The sequence below is a fragment of the Amblyomma americanum genome, chromosome 3, assembly GCF_052857255.1.
Source record: "Amblyomma americanum isolate KBUSLIRL-KWMA chromosome 3, ASM5285725v1, whole genome shotgun sequence".
Classification (NCBI taxonomy): Eukaryota; Metazoa; Arthropoda; class Arachnida; order Ixodida; family Ixodidae; genus Amblyomma; species Amblyomma americanum.
The window spans coordinates 160,003,061-160,014,571 of record NC_135499.1 but is presented as its reverse complement, the minus strand read 5'-3'; the positions used below and the strand labels follow the sequence as shown (position 1 = coordinate 160,014,571).

Here is an 11,511-nt window from a genome sequence, read left to right as displayed (position 1 = left end):
TGCAGGGCCCGCGATTAAGAAACAACAAAGATTGTCCCAAGGGCAATAATTTCGATGTGCGAAGCAATAAAAATATCAGGCACAACGCAAGCAGTGGATGATGAATGGAGGCCTTTTTCGAGCTACCGTCAACGCCAAGCGGACGTCAGAGGAAGCGTCGAAGAGCATAATTTATGAAGCGCACACGTTGAAAACTTTGAATTCATCATCAGCATATGAAGATACGCATGCATACAGTGCGTCAGTCTTTACCGAAATCATCTATCTTGAATCGACAGTTTTTGGCTTCCTTTTGCTTTCTGCTGTAGGCGGTTCTTCATATGAATAGTTTTAGGTAACGCGTTGGTCATGTACACTATGTGTACTTTCATGTGCCTTACATTAAACCGTTAGCTCAGCGGGACACAATTTTGTAAATGTTGGGTGCTGAGTAAAATAATTAGAGATCATCCGTCAGAAATGCTTGTTCATTTTAAGGCACCAGAAACGCCGTCTATGCATTCTGTGCAAACAACTTTTCAAAATTTGCGTAGATAAAAACCTAATTGTGATCTTATACTAGTGCGACAAAGAAGCATCCCTTTTACGCTCTAGGGAAACTTCTGCGCCGCGTTGCATATGTTTTAGTGATGCCACTGCTTTTTGGGGCCCATTTTCAGATTCAGAGCCTATTGCTGCTTCAAATTAGAATCATAAGCCTACTTTCCACTGCTTCAGCGAAGAACACGGCGGCGCTGTTTAGTAACTGGAGCTTCTATTTCGGGAATGCACGGTCAACAAAGAAAAAACGATTCTGAAATATTTAACCTGCGCAAAGCAGTTTGAAGGAACTGAAGTCGCTTTTAAGATGGCAGCGGGGTCCACTGTTCACAATACAAACTTTGGGTCTAACATTCTTGAAATGTAAATCGACATAAAGCCAGGAAAAAGAAGAGAACAAAAGAAACTGAGCCTTCAACGTAGGCAAAGACGTGACGCACCAAGCCCTCGCTGAACTTCGAACGTGCTTGTCTTTCGCCTTACAAAAGAATGTGAAGATTTTGTTCGTCGCTTCTTCTAAGGATGACCTCAGCATTTTAAAGCATGAGTGAGGCTGGCACGCCGAGAGCTCGAGCGCAAACAACTCAACTCCGTAAATAGAAAAGCGCAAAGATTTGCCTCGATGAAAGATGGGGAAAAAGAAAGATGACAAACGAAATTAAACGAAGGAAAGGGTTCTAAAGCGTACCCGTGGCACTTTCCTCCAAGCTTTGTGCATAGCTGAACTTTTAAAGGTTCGGGCCCGTTGATGTTAGCGCTGTTTTGAGCTATAATAATACTCTGGGAGCGCGTGATGGATTGTTTCCTTTATTCTAAGGCACGCGGACGTGTGCTTATTTATTACCTTTACCTTACCAGCGGCCATTTCTACCGCTCACTGTTGTGGAGCAAGATCTTGCAGGCCCTGATGCTAAAGCTAAGAACTTCAATGTGAAGTTTTGCCTCCAGGAGGCTGTTCTATAGTTCCACCCAAAATTATGCCAGGTAGGTATGGAAGAAGGGACAGAAAAAAGAGAGATATAAGCTCTGTAATACGGAGCTCTGGGATAATTACCAGTTGCAGTTTTTCGAAGTGCGCTGACATCGTAAAGCACACGGCTGTATTTTCTTGTTTGCTTTAGAAGAAATGACAGTAGACGCATATTTTTTTTTTGCTCTTCCGAGCAAGCTTAGTTATACTATCTAATTCGACATTCAGTTGTGCGCTTTCTAGAAATGCTCCACAAAGAAAAAAGCCCAAGAGTGAGTGAGTGAGTGAGTGAGTGAGTGAGTGAGTGAGTGAGTGAGTGAGTGAGTGAGTGAGTGAGTGAGTGAGTGAGTGAGTGAGTGAGTGAGTGAGTGAGTGAGTGAGTGAGTGAGTGAGTGAGTGAGTGAGTGAGTGAGTGAGTGAGTGAGTGAGTGAGTGAGTGAGTGAGTGAGTGAGTGAGGGAGATTGCTCTGGGATTGCAAAGAAATCCTTGAAAACACTCAACAAATCAATCCGGGAGCGACAAACATGCTTATCGTCGAGGTCTGCGCATCAGCGGGATACAGAAAATTCTGATACAGACAGTGAAGGTGAAGGAAAGCTACCCACTATGAATCAGCTCATGAAAGCTATTTGTTCGCTAGATGAGAAACTTTTCAAGTCGACAAGTTAGACGAAGATATACAGTCACAGAGCACGAAGAGTGATTCAGTGCTGGAACACATTGAGAAGCAAGGACAGGTAACTACGGGCAGTGAGACTTCGATGGAACTGCTCGCTTCAAAATAAAAAGAAATTAAAGTGTCTGTGACTTCGTATTCAGCTGAGGTTTCTGCCTTAAAGGTGAGATCAGAGGAGTTGGCGGGTTCTCTTGCGGGGCAAGCGGACACGCTAAGTTATCTTAGCACAGCCTTGAATAAACTGGAAGCCGACTCAAGGCGCAAGAACATAGATATCAGTGCATGGTCCCAAGCTAGGGCAAATTAAGGACCTTGACGTTATAATGAAGTCGCTGGCAGGTAGTATGGAGATTCCAGAGAACACGCTTGAGTCCTTAGAGGTTACGCACCGACTTCCTGTCCAAAAGAGAAAGATACCAGCTGTGCTATTCAATTCATATACTGCTCGGGATCAGTGCATAAAAAAACGCTATGCACTTAAGGAAGAAGACATGTACCTTAAAGAAAACCTGCCTGCTCAGACAAAGAAGTTGTGGCAAGCAAAACAGGAATCAAAGAAGAAATCATACAAGTTTGTATGATATGAACGGTAAAACCTTTGTGAGGAAGATCGAGGGCTCTGGAGAATTGAGAGCGTATGTGGCATTGATAAGCTTCAGTAGCCATGAGTGAGGACTACGGCTCATTTATCGACTGGAATATAGATGGAAGTAATTTGTTAAACTCCCAAGTCAATTCTACACTAGATCTAGTCCATATCAGTGTAAGGAGCATCAAGAAGCACTGGAATTATTTAAATATGTACTTATCTTATTAGCTTGGGTACCTTGATATTGCACTTCTGTCAAACTAATGTTAACGAGTATGAGTCTGATACGTTTATTCTTCCAGGCTTTCAACCTTTCTCTTGTTGTCGTGATTCTGGTAGGGCTGGTAGTGTATTAGGATTTGTTACAGAATGCTGGCACATTGAAAGAGTAGCTTGCGCATTTACTGCGGCAGAAGTGGTTGCTCTTTCACTCAGTTGCAAGGACGAGACATTTGTTGTGCTAGCAGTTTATCGCCCTCCTAAATCAATACTCGAAGTTTTTTTCTGAACTTACGAAATTTTTAACTCACCACAGTCGACTTAATGTAATAATATCTGGTGACGTTAATAATGACATTTCCTAAATAAAGACACCTGGTGTTTAGAGCTATTTATATTTACTTGCTCCATACGGAATAGAGAATATGATTTATATCTTTTCCAGGGAAGAGTGTAATAGGCACTAGACTTACTCAGTCGTGCATCGACCAAATAGCAGTCAGACTCCTGAATAACGTCGCCAACGCTGCAGTAATACGCAGAAAGGTGGCGGATCATTATTTCACAGTGCTGTGTGTTCTCAAGCAAAAAATGGAAACGTCGAGTCAGACCGTTAGAACGATAAAAATAATTGATAGCAAATGTTTGAACGAGCTCGTCCAAACTTTTAATTGGAGGTCTCTGCTAACTCAAACTCACATGGATGCTTATAACTCATTAGTAGCCAAGTTTGATGAGCTGTTTGCCAGTTCCACGAAGGACGTTAAAATCAAGTTCAGAAATCCAGAGAAAAAATGCATAACAAATGATATACTTAAACTTTCTCATGAGAAGGACAAACTATGGAATGACTATAAACAAGACGTCGAGAATCTTCCCTTCAAATTGCAGTATAGGGCACATCGTAATAAGCTTACTGCTATCCTGAGGCAAGCAAAGACGCAAAATTTTTCTGCTGAGTATTCTAGGTGTAGCAGCAATACAAGGAAAACTCCGCTCCGTGTCTAATAAATGAATTATTAGGTAGACAGAAGAAATCTAATTTGGATGAGAAGTTGCATTGTACTTTTCTAAAAGCGGATCCTTCGACCATTGCGAATTCTTCTAATGATGTATTTTATCACCCATTACGGAACTTAAAAAACAGACTATCGTTTCTTCCATCCAATACCAAGATTTTGTAGATTTTGAATAGGCAACAAGAAACATCTATAAGAAGGTAACATAGTCTACAGAAAGTCTATAGACTGTCTACAGATCGTTTTAAGGGTAGAAGGAACAGTACGGTAGCTTGCGGAGACTATTCTCCCTGGAGAGTGAGAACAGGGGTTCAACTCGATATCCGTAGATGCATGACAGACAGCGAAATCCGTGAGGTCTTTGCGTAATCGTGGCTGGAGTGATTGTCGCATTCCTACTGACAACGTTTCCGCCCGCTCTCACGGAATGTCGCGGCTTGCACAGCATGGCGCAAGCTTACTCATTTTTTTACTCATTCATTTTACTCTTCAAGCAGGTTCTCAGTTGCTCAATTGTATCGCAATTGTCAAAAGTAATCGGGCAGACATTTATGCCATCCCCATATTGCTCTCAACCTCAATAACTCTTCTCCTCACCTTTCAAGGCCTTCTGATCTTTAGGGAAGCCGCAAGGGCTCCATTCTATACGGCTGAGAACTGAACTGTGACGCTGGATATATTTTTGGCAAAGACGTATGAGGACTGTTGTCTGCTGGTGCAACTCAAAATTTCCTTTCCCCTTTCTTTTGCGCTATGGACTGCAGCTGAGAGACAGGTTCGAGTCACAGCTGCTTGTGCCCCGACTGCATTGCGCACTGCGGTGCAACGTGCGTGGTGCGAGCATAGCACATTCCCCTATGCTTCTTGAGGAAGAAAAAAAAACAATTCGCATGTTTTCAGGGCGAGAGCACAACTTCACGAGGTCAAACCGTCACCGGTTTGTAGCAGAATGGCCGAGTTCGGGTGGATATCAACGGGTAATAACTCTGTTATTGCTCACCGAGTTTGTGTGACCCTTGACCTTGAGATTGACCTTAGGCAAATCATAAATAAATAAAAAACATTGCCGCGACTGTGATTCGAATCCGCGGTGGCGCGATCAGATCAGCTTCGCTGGCCACACTGTACGATAGCACTAATAGGCTGTCGCCGCAGCAAACCGCGCCTCGTGTTAAACTGCAACACACTATCGAGATGTGCCCTGCACATCGTAGTCTTCATGAACTAATGTTATTATCAAAGTAATTTTCACAATTTGAGCTCTGTGGCGGTAGGTGACAGAGAGATGTGCGCTGCATGCGTTGGCGTGGACAACGTTGTGGCAGCACTCCTTCAGAAACGCGGCACTGGAGCATATGCTGCCGGCGTACGTTGCGTAAATTGCCTCTGGCGATGAAAATGTTGACGCGCATAACTGCCGTGGCTCCTTTGATCAGTGGCCGCCTCAACTGCGCTTTCAGGTCCGCGGCGGTGATGTCCACATGCAAAAAAACTGGGCTGTGGCGAGCCAATTTTGTTTCCTTTGTACGTCGAAATTGATTTACTTATTTTTATTCAGTTATATTTTATGGAATCATTTTCTTGTACTTCTCCGCCTCATGCCTGCCTTTTCCTCGCAATCACCTAAGTAATTTTCCTTGACACTCACCACCAAACCCTGGCCAAGCCCCCCTGCGTGGGTATGTGCTGTTGTGGTTCTACTTCGTTGGGGAAATAATTCTGTGCAGCGCTTGCAACTGGCTCTCTCTTCTTCGAGATCCCCACGTGTGGGTATGTGCCATGTTTAACAACATGAACGCAATTACAACAGAGCGCACGTCCTTGCAGCAAACGACGTGTGGTTATGCGGCACGGCCTTGCACGTCGCAGTGCTGGTTGGGTGGTCCGAGGGTTCATGAATCTCTACCCGTAGGAGCTGGAAGAAAAAAAAAATCTTCCCCAGGTGAGGCTCGAACTCACAACCCCGGCATAGCTCACGAGCACTGTCGTATAAGTACCGTGCGCTAACCAATTGCGCCACTGGGGAACTGAACTTCACGCCTCCTGAACAGCTTGCCATCCACAAAGAGGCTTTCCCCTCGGATGATTAGCACGTTTTATCTCACCCGTGGGCGAATCGCAGCGCAAAGCTCGAAATTTATCTAATCCGCTTATCACCGCCGAGGAAGCTATGAGCTGCGCTCCATCACGGTGTCCGTGACGTGCAATCACAGTTCAAAGTTGGTTCCATTGACCTGCGGCTCACTGAGATATGCCGTTATCAGATATGATATCAGGCTATCTTGTCGCCCAGGTGAGCCTCCGTAAAATAATTTTGTGGAAAAAATTCTGGTTCATTTTCTGATAAAGCCTGGTGAACGTGCATCGTTTACTGAAAGAGTCACAGACATTTTGAGGTGCTTTAGTAAGCTCAGCTCCAAAGAATCCTCTCCCTGTACAGAAAAACAATTAAGTGCTTCCTGAAGAGCAACTCATGCACACAAATATTAGCAGTTCGCGAAAAATTACAGTAACATCTAAAATGTAAGTCTTGGAGGACCGATAAGGGCGAAACGCATTCGACAGGTTTTGGCTCAATCCGCTCTGTTCTGAAATTTCGCCGTGAAAAGTTTTGTGGGGTGCATTTTTTCGGCCGGGTCACTCGACGCGTGAAAACGGCGCCTAACACTTGACCGATGTCGTTAACACGGAACGACAAGTCGACTGTGGCCTTTGCCTTTTAACTCGACAGGCTGGTCTTAAAAATCTACCTTTTTTGTGCACTGTATCCTGACCGCCTTTTATTTGTGTCGGCGGCTTCACACCTTCATTTGAAAGGATAACGACAACGACCACAACGCATGGCAAGGGGAGCCCGCCACCGTAATTGATGGCCGCCGCGTCGAGGGAACCACTCCGCGGTCATCAGGGACGCCGCGGCGCTTAGGCCCGAGCACGGAGCAAGACAGGAGGTGAAACTCCCGTCTGGGCGAGCGAGCGCAGGCGACCAGATAAAGCCACAGTTGTTGTATGCGCCTACGGGGGTGCATGCAGTGGCGGCACCTTGCGGCGCCTCGTAGATGCAGCAGGGAAAAAAAATAATAAAATGCAGCGCCCGCGCAGGCGCTCCGGCGGCGCGCGCTCTGAGCAGACGACAAGCAGACGAGACGGGTGTTTGCTTCAGCGGGCACGCCGTGACGTTGTATTTCAGTAGTTTCTTTCCAGGCCGCCAGGCGCCGCCAGCAGGATAGTGGCGCCGCGGGCTTGTGACCTTTTCTGGTCGCCGCAGGCGGCGGTGTTTCCACTCCTTAAAGTCTTGCTCCGTGGCCCCGAGGTATTCCTTACTCGGTGACCGGCGTCATCGCTCAGAAAAATGGGCTGCACCCTTCACCACCTCTCCCTCCACATCGGGTCCACCTGTGCAACGCTTTTGCACTTCCTCCCTTATTCTCACATTCCTTCTTTTCATTTTCGTGCAGTGCTTTGCTCTGTTGACTGCTTTCTTTCCTTGCTGCCTCCTTTATTTTCGTTTCAGTAGACTGCGTTCGTTCATCCTTTCTCTGCTTATATTTCCTGCTTGAGTTTTCTTGAGTTTTTCATCTTGTTTTATGCATTTTTTTCATTCTCTTCCCATCTTCGCTCTCGCTATGCGCCATTCTATTTGTTTTTCGCTGCCACTTACAAAAGAAGTCTGGCGAGAAGTTCTGTCGGCTTACGCTGAGACGCACAACGATTTTGCCGCTTGAGGCTTCTCAGTGCGACAGATGGCGAGCGTGTCTCCGCGGAAAAGAGGCGCTGTTGTAGCGCATTTGTTTAGGTTGCTGGTGGGAAAACCAGAGCAGAGAACGTCACTTGGTGAGAAGCGTACGACAAGAGTGTAAGTTATGCCAGTGGTTGGGGGAAGGAAGTTGGTAAATCATGGGAATCGGGGACGTAGCGTTGCGGCCGAGTTGCGCATCGGAAAAAAATGATCAAAATACCAGCCTAGTATGCTCAATATACAGTGGTCAGTTGAAACGCGAAAAGTGAATACAATGGCAAAGTGGGAGCAGCAGCTAGAACAATACAACATGTCACAGCATTTGGAGAAATGCGGCATTTACCATTTTCGTTCATGCAACCTACAGTACCCTACAAGCGATGATCCGTGAACATTTAAATAAACAAAATAAAATTCTACAAAGTTCTGTATCTCTCGCTTTGATTCTCTCACCTTTAATCAAAAGGCTACACATCTATTTTCTTCAGACAAGCTATCCTCACATTTTTTTCGTCACTGTGCGTTCTTACAGCCTCACTTCTTGATAGTTTTGTCTTAGTGATCGACTTGTACGTGTGACCGCGTGATTTCTGGTTCATGGCGTCGAACATGCTTTCAAGAGAAAGACTCTGCAGAATTTCTGAAACCACTGCGAAGCCAAGTTGAGCAGTCAACGTCAATTTAAAGCAGCCTCAATCATGAAAAAATCATCATGCCACTGTAAACAACCTACTCAGGAGGGTTGCTGTTTCCGAGTGAAAAATGAAGCATTAGGATGGCAAGCTGAGATAAGTGCGTGACTTTTATTTTGAAGAGAAAAATACAGTGCTTCACGAAAAAGGGCGCAGAATGAAGTACGGCGTCTGTTTTGCGTACTCTTCCTTCTTGGTCCTGCGTTCTTTCAAAATATATAAGAAGCCGGCCTAACACGCACTGCTCGAGAGTGATCAGCGTCGATCTCGGATTTTCTCCCTCAGAGACGACTTTTCACAGACATGAGACCCAAACGACCCAGCGGCAGACAAAGAGCCACCGTAGATGCAATTCAAGAGAGAAAACCTCGACACTGGCTGTGGAATTTCACAGCGCGTGCGACACCGGAGGAGGTACAAGGTCTATCGATATTCATTTTAGGATGAGTCTGGTTTGTTCATCCGAGGGAATTTATAAACCCAATTCTTTCAGTTGAATTCTAAATCAAACTTTTTGAATTTTCTGCAAACTGGACGCATTAAATTTCAATATCATAGCAATCTCACAAGTTGAGGCTGATAAATCTTTGCTGAGCATAAGAGAAGGGGGTTGGGGCAAGTTAGCTAGCGTGCCGCAGGCCGTGGAGACCTTTGGGGGCGCCTGCCATTTGACAGCCTTGAACTCAACGCCTGGATCATCGCTGTACCTTAGCTTATTATAGCCACTTTATGGGGGTGAGGGAAGAGCTCTGAGGGAGGCTTATAAAGTCTGCGCGCCCAGATCATATGGTCGAAGTTCTCTCACACCAAAAAGTGAGAGATGGGGTGGATATCCTTATTCATGAATTTAGATATGTATTTGGGTTGCGGAGAATCCCCGTGTGTAGCCATCTGCGCAGAACCTGTTGTCCGCCTCGCAGGCGGAGTCAAGGCAGCAGTATGTCACCGTGGCAATGACGATGCTGAAATCTCGTGCAATCTATGCGTACGTAGGCCGATTTTCAAACATAGCTGTATATTAAACAATTTATTGGGAGCACATAACATCTCCGTCAGGAATGGCGTAGTTTGTCGTATCCTAAAACTTTCACGTTCACACGTTATTATTGAGGTGGTCCGAGGCTGGGCCACACTCTCTGTTATCTCCAGAAGGTGGAGAGAATAGCAATTTTGAAGTTTAAGACGTCATCCTTGCACCATCGGTGCCCAGCTATACGCTACACAAGCATAAACCACGCACCCGGTCAATGCCCATAACAACCGCGCAATACAAAAAAAAAAGGCCGCATCCAAGCTTTTCAAAGTATGCAAGGGAGCAGCGAGAGATCAAAGTTTCGAAACCTCTCAAAGCGACAGCGTTCTGCTTTCACGCATTACGTCCGCCTCGTAACTGTCCAGACCAGCGTGCTCTGGTCGTCGGTAAATTTATTCCGACCGCAGACACGGCCTGTGCTGACAGCCACATACGCATGGAGAATAAATATGAGGCCTGCTTCTGTCACGCAACGGATCGCAAACACAAAAGAAAGAAATCGTATATTTTTTTATATATTTCGGCTCAGATGCTCATTGCCAGAGCGCGCTATTTTGACAGCGTGAATTTCGCGGAGCTTATAGCGCACAGCAAAGCCTTGTGATGGAAGACGTCGGTACAGAAACCGCACAGGCGGGACTACGCGCACGGTAACAAGGTCTGGCAGGAAAATTGACTTTGCCCTTGTTCGCACAAGAGACAATTCTGCTGGTGACGGAGAGTGTAGATCCTCACTCAGTGCTGTGCATGCTGTGAAGGATGTGTGGTGAAGGCTAAGACAGAAGTACGAAAGACTTTGCGCAAGTCATGCATGCTAGATATGTCGCAAACGCTACAGCCCAAAAACCAAAATATTGGGCGCCAGAATGTTTCAGCCTCTCCGCCGCAAAGACAACCGAATTAAGAGGTAGGGGACTAGGAACGCCGAGGTACCAAATTCAGACCTACAATAATAATAATAATAGTAATAATAATAATAATAATAATAATAATAATAATAATAATAATAATAATAATAATAATAATAATAATAATAATAATAATAATATATCCTACGATCACGAATGTCCAGAGCGTTTTGTTCTACCGCAGACAGATTTTTCCTTGAACATTACTGCTTGATTTGTGCTGCTGTTGCTGATAGGAAGAACGAAATGAAAAGTACACGGGCCTGCCTACTGGCTCAAGCCGAGCCACAATCCGCTGCCAGGTGCCGAAAGTAGGACAGTTAAAAGATAGGAGAGGAAAGAAACCCCGAAAAGCAATTGCAAACAACAGGAGCTTAGGCATATGTGAGTGACGTGTGCCAGCGGTAGAGGGCCACCCTGACGCACATCCTATGGGATTGCACCAAGTTCCCGACGAAGCTTCGACAAGTACAGCGATTCCACCGTGACTCGCGGCTGTGGCGGAATGCTATGACCAGGAAATCCAAACCTGGGCCGTCCGGCAGGTCTCGGCGGCTCTGGAAAGGCAAAGGCCGAGCGAAACCGACGGAACGTTGCCCCTCAGGGCGACCGACCGCGGGAGTAACACACGCTGGAGTTGAGTACAGACCATCCGCTGAGAAGGCGTCAGGGCCCGCGTCGCGGCGCCATTTAGTCACGGTGTCGTTCTGCCGGCGACTAAATAAAGTTGTTTCCTCCTCCTCCTCTGCCATTATTTATGTTCAACGCTACCCTCTTCCACAGAACATATCGCCACATGTGACAACAGTGATCCACATGCAAGCTGCTTTCGGTGTTACAAAGTAGAGAAACACTGCTACAAGCGAATCACTCAGCAGAGGCAAGCTTTGAGAGTTCTAGCGGACCTCTATTTTGTACGAGCTTTTAGAGCCTAAAACCGATCTTTTTATTATTGTGCGGCTCTGCTAAAACATTTGCTAGAGACCATGCTATGTGCTTGTATGTCAGTTCATTTGTTCCACGGGAACCATCCGGAGGCTGGTTAGCATGGAAGGAGGAGACTATGGCGAGAACGTATGAATGTGCAACGGAAGGTCGCTTACCGTGGAATGAGGAGGGTATCGC

The 11,511-nt window shown here is 45.9% G+C and overlaps 1 non-coding gene across 1 annotated transcript; it reads right to left on the bottom strand.

The window, feature by feature from the left end:
- Positions 1–5,948: 5,948 nt before the first annotated feature.
- TRNAI-UAU (transfer RNA isoleucine (anticodon UAU)) lies at positions 5,949–6,040 on the bottom strand. Its single transcript is given in 2 exon segments — positions 5,949–5,984; positions 6,003–6,040. It is a non-coding gene; the product is annotated as a tRNA-Ile (tRNA).
- Between the last annotated feature and the right edge of the window lie 5,471 nt (positions 6,041–11,511).